The sequence below is a fragment of the Sarcophilus harrisii genome, chromosome 6 (assembly GCF_902635505.1).
Source record: "Sarcophilus harrisii chromosome 6, mSarHar1.11, whole genome shotgun sequence".
Taxonomy (NCBI): Eukaryota; Metazoa; Chordata; class Mammalia; order Dasyuromorphia; family Dasyuridae; genus Sarcophilus; species Sarcophilus harrisii.
In genome coordinates this window covers 79511618-79521967 of record NC_045431.1, presented here as the reverse complement: position 1 = coordinate 79521967, position 10350 = coordinate 79511618, and the positions used below count along the sequence as shown (strand labels likewise).

Below are 10350 nucleotides of genomic sequence, written 5' to 3'. Positions count from 1 at the left end.
ATGGGATTCTCTGTCCTTTTCTTATCCTTTTCTTTTTTCTGGACTTTTGCACTGACTTCCCTCATTTCTGTAACAGAAATATTCCTGCCCCTTCACCTTCTTCTAAAGTCCCACTCAAGTGACACCTTTCCCCTGTGTTTTCCCTAGTATTCCACATCTGAAAATGATCTCTTTTTCTTTCATGGGACACTGCAATTTGCCTGGATCTCTCCTCTGCATCATCATGGTTTCCTTTGTACTATGATTATTTGTACACATTTGTACACATTCATTTCCTCTCATAAGGTTCCAAGGCTATATGTCTCCTGAGAACAAGCTTATTGTCATAATATAGCCTTATACGGGATCTTGAACTTTTTCCCCCTTTTTCTTTTCTATTTTCTCCTTGTACTTATGATTTATCCCATTGGGAAATTAGAAATCCCTTAGTGTGGAAATGCTATCTGGTCAATAAGCATTTGTTAACTGTCTACCATGTGCCCTGTGGGCACTGTGCTAAGCATAATCATACAGCTGTACTATATGTAACTTAAAATCTTAGAGAATTGCCCAGGACCTTGTAAAATGATTTGTTCATGGCCCCATAGCTAGTTTGTGTCAGAGCAGGATTTGAATCCAGCCTATATTTATTTTGCTTTAATAGTATTGGTTTTAGTTGAAACACTGCAGAATGTATAGAAAGTGGAGGTCTTTGGCTAGTGGGGAGAGATTTAATATATAGAACCATATTATTTTAGACACAGAAATTATATGTTGTTCTAAACAACATACTCCCAAATTTGAATCTCCATCCATCCATCACTTAGGAACAAGAGAGAGACAGAGATGGAAACACAGAGGTGACAACCCAGGAGTAGAGGGGGGAGGCAGAAAACACTGAGTGTCATTACTCTGTCTGAATGGGCCAGCTGCTCTGCAGCTCCTATAGCAGTAGGGGCCACCCCTGGGTTCTATTGGCCAGTCTCCAATGGTGGAAGTGGTGGCTGAGTCCCATGTGGAAACCAGCAGGTCCTCCTCTCACCTCCTGCCTGACTGTGGGGACGAGTCAACCACAAATCAACAGCAGGAGATTCACATTGTAGGGAGGAGATTCTCAGAATGTGTCCTAGTCTCATAAAAGAGCTGATTTTTTTTTCACCAGATGATTGCATTCTGGTTGATCTCAATTGATGCTAGAGGAAAGAGGGAGGGGAAACAACATACGATTAAACATGTTTTCCAGACACACGCATATGGCTTGTGTCTTTGAGAGGGTGAACTCCTGGAGGTCAGAGACCATGCCTTTCCATGCACACAGTCCCAATGTCAAAAGGTTAGTGTTTGGAGCAACATTAAGGCAGCCACTGAGTTTTCTCCAGCATTTGGATATAATTTCACATGACTTCACAAAGTTTCCTACTAGCAATGTAGGAGTCACTTCCACGCTGGGTAAATCCTCCCATCTGCAGTAGTTCTTTTTGTGAGGAAAGTCTGAGCTTTGATTTAGCAGTTTGCCCATTTCCATCCATGGAAGCAATGTTCCTAAGTATGGGACAACCATCTTCTGCACTTGTACTTTGGGTCTTGGAAGGACTCCAAAACATCATTTGTCCATCCATCAGTCTCAGTACTAGATTGCACCTACATTCTCCCAACTTTAGAATGATCTATTCCATCCTGAAAGGGTTGTCTCAGTGGAGATTTCATAAATCTACAATAAGAGGATTTGACAAGAGCAGATGGTGGGGAGTCCTGGGGGAGGTGCTCTTCTGGAGAAATGATTCCTAGAGGGGGAAAGAAAGAGGAAATGTGATATCAGAATGCAGTCCAGGAGAAGTTCACAGGGACTCTTTCCAAATAATACATATGGACTCTGACAGAATCCTGGAGATGGGAGGGCTGGCTCAAGAGAAGAAGTATGAACCTCTGCAACTGTCTTTAAAAATGTAGCATCAAAATGGTCAGGGACTGAAGGTTCTCCTCTGGCCAGTGATGAGTATTATAATGGGAGAGGGAGATGGAGAAATAGAAAGGTCCATGGCCATCTCTGCAAGACTGATGGCAACATCATAGACCTGTATGGCCACCTAATTCAGTTGTCTCAAATTCTAACTACATGTTTGTTTGAAATATTTATTACTACTTGGGGAAGCTAATGGCACAGTGGATTAAGCACCAGCCCTGGAGTCAAGATATTCAAGTTCAAATCCATCCTAAAACACTGTGTGATCCTGTGCAAGTCACTTAACTGCAATTCCCCCCCCCCCAAAAAAAAATTATATGACTAATCTTTATGAGAGGTGCCATGATATATTGGATAGAGTGGGGGGATTACTAAGACTCAGATTCATATCCTGTCAATTAGGCTTAGTAGTCAGAAGATCTTAAGTAAGCCATTAAAAATATTTCAGCTTCAGTTTCCTCATCTGTAAAATGAGGATGTTAATAGCACAGAATTAATGTGATTATTATTTATTTATATTTATTTTTTATTTCATTTATATTTATTATTTACATAATAAATGTGCACAAAGCACAGTGTAAACCTCGCTATAGAGAAAAAGAGCATGGCATTGATATTAAATTTCTGATTTAAGACTTGCTATTCTGATCACATTTTCATCAAAACAAAGGGACAGAGTCACCTGCGGATGCAACATCAAAATTGCAAAAATGCTAATAACCGACATGTAGATGGTCCTCTAGGAATTTTAGAATGTTTTCCATTCTACCATCTCATTTGCAACAGGTGTGATTATTATCTCCATTTTGCAGATGAGAAAACTCCTCTCAGAGAAGGATTTGTCCAAGGTGATGTAAGTAACAAGTGGTACAGCTGATCTCCAGGAACTAGGATCCCAATTCCACCTACCCTCTTAATTTATGAATGAGATGTGTTTAGTGTGTTTCCCTGGGAACAAAAATGCGTCAAGATTTAACAACATCAACAACAACAAATCTTTGAGAAGTAGGTGAAATGGCAGACGAGAGGTTGTCATCCAGGGAAATAGAAATGTTTAAGCCTCCGGCAGAGATGAAAGCTATAAAGCTAGCACGCCTTGAGTCAGTAAATAATATGGTACTGTTCTCAGAGTCTCATTCTTTTATTAATACTTAAATAAAACAGGCATGTTTGCTAATCTTTTTTTCATGAAATTTCTGGCTCTATTTACTTCCCCCATCTGTTCTGTCTTTTTCTTTTTCCTCTTTCTGCATGTAGTTTTCCTTGTCTCTATCATTCAATTTGAGGCTTTCTCAAGGCCCCTCTTCTCATTTCTATAGAGTGATTTTTTTATGTATTTTCTCTCACTTTAGAGGCCTTTTCTGATTTTGCTTTTTTAATTTTTCTTTTTTTTTTTTTAACATGAAGGGTACCACCATTTCTTCTTCTTGATCTCCAGATTCTTCACACTTCAACTTGCCTTGTTTTCAGATCCAATAGTTCCCAAGTTTTATTGATTCTTTCTCCTCCCCATTTCCATTGCTACCACGCTGGTTCAGGCCTTCATCACTTTTCACTTGAACCATGACTATTTCCTTCTAATTTGTGTCTCTCTGTCTCTAGCTTCTGCCCTCTTCAATCTGTCCTCCACACCACTGACAAGTTCATATCCTTAAAGCAAAAGACTTCTCTGTTCAAGAAACTTCAATGCCCCTCTCCACCTCCCACTGTCTTTCAAATACTATATGAATTCCTATACTTGACATTTAAAGGCCTTCACAGTCTGACTCTGGTCTATCTTTCCAAGTTGATTAGGCAGTATATAATATAAACTGTTCTAATGATTTGAATGCTCTTTCTCATTACCTCCATCCATCTCTTGGAAGCCACAGTCCCTTTAATCTCAGCTCAAGGGCTTCCTCTTTTAAGGGAATTTTCCTGTTTCCCAAGTTTTCTGTTGGAGAACAGTTTGTCCAGACCAGTGTGAGTACTCCCAAGTTGGGAAGAGGATTTATGAGTTTAAGGGGTAGCCTAAGTAAGAAATTAATAGTCCAGGGGACCTGGACTGAGTCTTCATTCCCATTGTCATATTCCTCATTCTTTATGAGACAATTGGAAACGATGGAGGTGGGGTGTAGGATTGTCCTTGTCCTAGGTTTAAGTCCCTCTGAGAAACTGCCACTGAAGGAAAAGCAAACGGCATCCAGGACCTGGAGGCTGGGCTTCTAGAGGATTTTAACAGAGCACTGTAGGACCTGAAGGGGCCCCTTGGCTTGGTGGTAACTTGGCTATATGAACTATAATTAAATATTAATTAATTAATGATTGTACTGTTCCTACCCAACTGGTTCTTCTGTTAATAAAGCCCAGCCTAATTACAAAACAAAAACCAAAACAATCCCCTCAAAAAACAAACAAACAAAAACAAAAAGCAACTCAAACCTTCCACTGTATTTTATAAAATATATCATATAGTAACTTAGGAATGTGCACGTAGCATTTTCCTAGTTTCTCTTTGAAGGCAGAAACCACCTGAGTAATATTTAGCACAGTAGCCAGCACATGGCAGGCGCTTGTCAGCTGATTGACTGATTAGATAGCTACTCATTGCTATCTGTCATTGGACAGTCATTGGACTCCCAACCTTTGATTTCTCCCCCCTCTAATCTATTGTCCAAAGAATTGCAGAATTAACCTTTCTAAAGCATCAGTCTGACCATACCACTTTCCAATTCAAGAGCCCCTCAACTTGGCATTTAAACGTTCTTTACAAGATGACTCTAACTGACCTTTCCAGCACTTAGCATAGTGCCTGCCACATAGTAGTTAATTAATACATTTTTAACTCAAAATTGACATAACTTCCCATTACATACTCTACTTTCCAATCAAACTGGATCACTTATGGTTCCATGACCTAGAATCTCCAAAGTTTGTACCATTGCCTTGGCTATCTTGCATTCTTGGAATGCATCTTTATTGTCATCTCTAGAATCCCTCCTTTCCTTCAAGGTTCAGCCTCTGTATCATTTCCTATAAAAAAATCTTTCCCAATCCTCTTTGTGGTTAATACTATATTTTTCATCCTCAAATTATCATGCAAATCCTTATTTGTTGTATTCCCTCTGAAACAAGGTAAGTTCTTCTTAGTCAGGTTAAGTGAATCTATGAAAAGAGAGGGAAAAGTTCTAAGGCTATGGATTAGAGTAAATGAACTTTAGAAAAAAAGCTCACATGATCAACTATGATGGACTTGGCTCTTTTCAACAAGGCAATTCCAATAAATTTGTGACGGAGAGAACCATCTGCATCCAGGAAGAGGGCTATAGAAACTGGATGTGGATCACAGAACAGTATTTTCCATCTTGTTTGTTATTGTTTGCTTGATTTTTTCTTTCTAATTTTTTTACCTTTTTGATCTGATTTTTCATGTGCAGCATGATAAATATGATAATATATTTAGAAGAATTGTATATGTTTAACCTATATTGGATTACTTGCTATCTATGGGAGGGAGGTGGGAGAAAGGGAGAGAGAAAATTTGAAACATAAGGTTTTGCAAGAGTAAACATTGAAAACTATCTTTGCATGTATTTTTAAAATAAAGACCTATTAAAATTTTTAAAGGTATTAAAGTTTAAAAATAAATAAGTTATATACAGGAAAAATAATTTTAAAAAAAAGAAAGAAAGAAGCTCACAATTAAAACAAGGGAGAATGAAAAGAAATTAGATTTGACTAAATAGAATAAAGAAGGGAAACAAGATGATGCACTAGACCAAATATTGGAGAAGTGACTTATGATTTGCTACGTTGCCAAAATTTGCCTTCATATATCGATAGGAAATGGTTGTGTGGTTTCATTTAGAAAGGAAACCTCCAAAGAACACTTTTCTCATGCTAGGGACCTTCGGAGTCAATTAATTCAACCCATTGCTTTTACAGAGAAGTAAAGAGACTTGCCCATTATCAAAGAGTCAGAAAATGATAAAGCTAGGATATAAAATTAGGTCATATGATGCAAACCCTTAAAAAAGAAAGGGAAAAATTGCATTCTTGTTCTTCTTCTCTCGCTGCCCTATCCTCCAATATTGCATTTGTGTAGTGCTTTATATTGTTCAATTTTTTTTCACAAACACTGATTCATATAATACTCTTAAGACTGTGAAAAAAGGACTTTATCATTAACCTATATTATAGATGAGAACCATGAAATACAAAGGTATATAAAACCACTAATTTGTTCTGATGATCTTTCTAACTTACCTTCCTGTAACTGTATCTTTCTTTATGACTGAAGAGCAACCTTGGTGAACTTGAAGTAAATTCCTAAATTGGAGGTGGAAAGGAGAAAATTAAGAAGAATGAGGTAAAAAGAAAAGACTTAGGATGGACCTTTTTTAAATTTCCGAGCCTCCTCCAGATCTCAAATCAGGAACTACTTATTATCATTAATAATAATAATGTATTTAGAGTTAATAATACCTTTGAATCTGCCATCTATCATGAAAACATAGCTATACTTGTCTGACTAGCTAGATCATTGACTTTCTCATTTGATGGAGTCTTTGGCTGACCAATTAATACAGTTATTATCCACATTTTATAAAGAAGATTTAAGAGATTCTGACTATCCTGCACAAGTCACTATAGAACAGGGACATCTCACATCTAAAATTCCTTTCCAATCTTTAAATATGTATAAACATATAGTTTTATATAAAATAAAATAAGAATAATGCCCTGAATTCAATTATATATTTTATGCAGTTGAATTCAGGGTATTATTCTTATTTTTATTCATTGTTATGGCTCTTTGTTTCCCCATCTGTAAATGGAGAGGATTGGACTAGAAAAGCTCCAAGGCTTCTTCTGGCCAACTTTAATATTTTATTAATTCATTTCATATTTACATTTCCATGTATGGTTATTTTCCACACATGTACCATTTTAAAAATAACTATGCAATGTTCCATTATGTTGATAGAGAGGGCTCAGGTTTTACTTTTCCAGATTCCTACTTTTAACACCATTTATGGGAATCTATTTTGACAGTCTTTTGAAAAAACAAATAATGAAGGAAGAGTATAACCAAAAGGATATATAATATTTCCACTTCAGCTTTCACTAACTGGATGGAAGAACTGTGTGAATGGGTAGGAAAGGGCGGTGTTTATTGCAGTAGCCTTTTTGAACTTCTAACAATCTTTCACCTCAGAATGGGACCTGGATGGAAGTGTAAGTCTCTGTGGTCACAAAATATTGTACATTTTATCCTGCTGAAAAGATGTAATTCCAAACAAGACCTGAGTAAGGATTGTTCTATTGTGAAGGATTTTTCTGCTATCAGTCACTTGGTAGGGACTTGTCCTAGAAAACAAAAATGGTGGATGAATTCTGTCAGTTTGAGGAGAGTCACTGTATATTTTCAATAGCTGATACCAATTCATCTCCAGAAAGCTCTTGTTTCACCACCCTAGAGCTCAGTAAAAGACTAAATGAATTGTGTTTTACCTCAGCCAACACTGTTGGTGCAGCTTTTCCAGAGTTATACAGACCAAGAAAAATATGGCTTGAGTGTTATTGAAAATAAACCGGTTTTTGAGACAATGAAAACATTTTATTCGCCAAATTAAAGCCGAATGACAGTGGCCTGTTTTTAATTCCTGTTGTCCATGGAATCGAAGCAATGCATTCATCTTGATTTTTCATGGTCATTGTCCCCATTAAAAAACGGTCAACTTCAATTGCTTATTATTTGCTCAAGTTGTTTACCTTTGAGTCTGGATTTGACTGAAAATTAAACAAGTATATTGAAATGCCATCATGTAACACATGGTCAATGTTCTCTCCTGGCAAGGCTATTTTTCTCACTGAGCACTGACAACCGCATGTAAAATATTTTCCCTGATATTAAAACAATATTGTACTCAAGGATTTGGGGATGGGGATAAGAATGAGGGAGAGATATAGAAATGTTTTCAAGTAACCAAGAAAAATTTTAATTAGAGTTTACAAAAATTAAAAACAATTCCAAAACCACAAAAGCTAGGTGGGAGTAGAGTAAGTATCCACAGTCTCCTAAAATGCTGGTGTACAGTTGCATGTGTGCCATATATAGGTTTTTTAAAAATTCAGCTTGACAGATTGCAAAGGGAGAAGCTGACCCACCAGTGTTCCCACCAATCACACATTCTGAGACTCAGCTTTTTCCAATTATTCTTAGACCACATGGATTTTTAGGGTTTGGAAAATCAAGGTCAAGTTTAAAAAGGCAAAGGCACCCAGGAAATCTTTTTTTTTCTTCTCTTTTGTGAATGAAGACTTTGTTCAAGGTTCTGCGTTAGGCAGTTTTAAATATTACCTGTCATTCACTGGAATTTGAAGTTTGATAGAACTACAATCATGGGGAATACCAGCAGGAACAACCTTGTGCTTCAAAAAATAAGGAGCCAGTCTCCAGAGCAGCCCAAATCAAAGCTATACCTAAGTGAAATTCACTTTCATTTACCCACTTGGATTTTATTTTTCTTGGACCAACTCACTCATTTAAAATGATTGGAAGGTTATAGTGACCTCCTGAAGGAATTGAGTTATAGAATTCTAAGACTGTAGAATTATAGGACCATAGATTTTAGAAGCAAGTTTTACCATGGTAAGTCTTTAAAATTGAATTTTAAAAAATTGAAAAGAACTCAGAGACTATCTAGTTTGACCAATATATAAATGAGAATAACAGAAAATAAATAAAATGAGATAAATCACCCTGCTTTTGTTTGAAAATTCCAGTCAGGGAAGATACCCATTTCCTATTTCTTATTGCAGCCCATTCCATTTTGGGAGAGTTCTAATTGTGAGGAAATTCCTACCCCCATGTCCAGCCACATACTCATCTTCTGTTGTTAATCAGTCAATTTTAAATTATACCCTACTCTTCATGATGCCATTTGGGATTTTCTTGGCAAAGATAACTGGAAGGCCATTTCCTTATTCAGATCATTCTAGCTATAAGGAAACTGAGGAAAATTAGGATAAGTGACTTGCCCAGAGTCACACAACTAATAAGTATCTGGGGCCACATTTGAACTCAAGAAGCAGAATCTTTCTGACTTTAGGTCTGGTTTTCTATGAGCTGTAGCATTACACAGTTGCCCATCCACACCGTTACATGGAGCTAAAATATGCCTCTGAAATATCAAACTGTTACTACTATTTTTGTTCTCCAGAACCAAATAGAAAATTTATATTCCTCTTCCACATCACATCTCTTCAAAGACAGTTATCATGCTTCCCCAACTGAGTTTTTGGGAAAACATGAGGTTAGATGAAACAATACCATTGCAGGACGTGAATGCCAAGGAATAATATTTAAAGTGAGTGATTGGCCAACTGATGTTAAAATGATTTTATAGGGAATGTGACTGTAATGAATTAATGAGGCTATTATAAAGGGTTGCTAAGTTGGATATGTCTATCTTCTTAAAATTATCAGTTTTTTGCTCTCAAGTAGAATAAATATGAAGATAAAGTACATAACAGTACATGAAACTTATAAATAAATAATTCATAAGTAATTGTTCTTTATTTATAATGAATTATACATAAATATCATGTGTAAAATGATAAACACTGAGGAACATATATCATTTCTTTCATTCTTTGGTTTGGTGAAGTTTTTTACCTTTAGTATGAATTTCCTTGTTCTCAAGTTAAGAATTCTGAACATTTTTCAAGAAAAAAATCTTCCAAATTTTACTGAAAAAGTCAAGCAAATATACACATGTTAATATATGATATATATATCTTACATATGTAAATTAAAGAAGATTTTATCTAAAAGAAAATAAAGCAAGATTCTGTGGGTTTATTTCTAGATGCATTTCCAAAAATTGGCCATAGATCTAAGTTTTTAAAAAGTATTGTGATTATTAAGTGGTTATGTTACTTGTGGCTGACTGCTAAATTTTGTTTGGTTATGCTACTGGATTGCCAAGAACTTTCCCTTTTAATAGCACCAGCACATTCATGAACTTGGATATTTCTATCCAGAAGTTAGATTAAATGGAGAAAAAAGTTGAGAATTTTAGATTATAAACCAGCACCACAATGGAATGTTGGTCAGGGGGAAAAAAAGAAGAATTATTAGTACATTACATAGATTTTCTTCTCTCTAACAATATAGTCACCATCTTAGTTTAGGGACTCATTACTTCTTATCAGTATTACTGCCATAGTTTAATTGATTTCTTTTTTCCCAAATCTCTTCCTTCCCCAATTCATTTTTTCTACTTCTAGATATTCTCAGATTCACGTCTTTCTCTGTATGATTTGACCAATCACCAAATTTCTCATCCTCAGATCCTTCTCCAGTAAAATGAAGGGATTGGGCCAAATGACTTATACTATTCTAACTTAAATTTTAGGATTCT

General features: G+C 36.1%; 1 long non-coding RNA gene across 1 annotated transcript; it reads right to left on the bottom strand.

The window, feature by feature from the left end:
* Positions 1–609: 609 nt before the first annotated feature.
* LOC116419973 lies at positions 610–9679 on the bottom strand. Its single transcript, XR_004230297.1, has 3 exons — positions 9603–9679; positions 6188–6250; positions 610–1763 (listed from the first exon to the last, which is right to left on the bottom strand). It is a non-coding gene; the product is annotated as an uncharacterized LOC116419973 (long non-coding RNA).
* Positions 9680–10350: the final 671 nt, after the last annotated feature.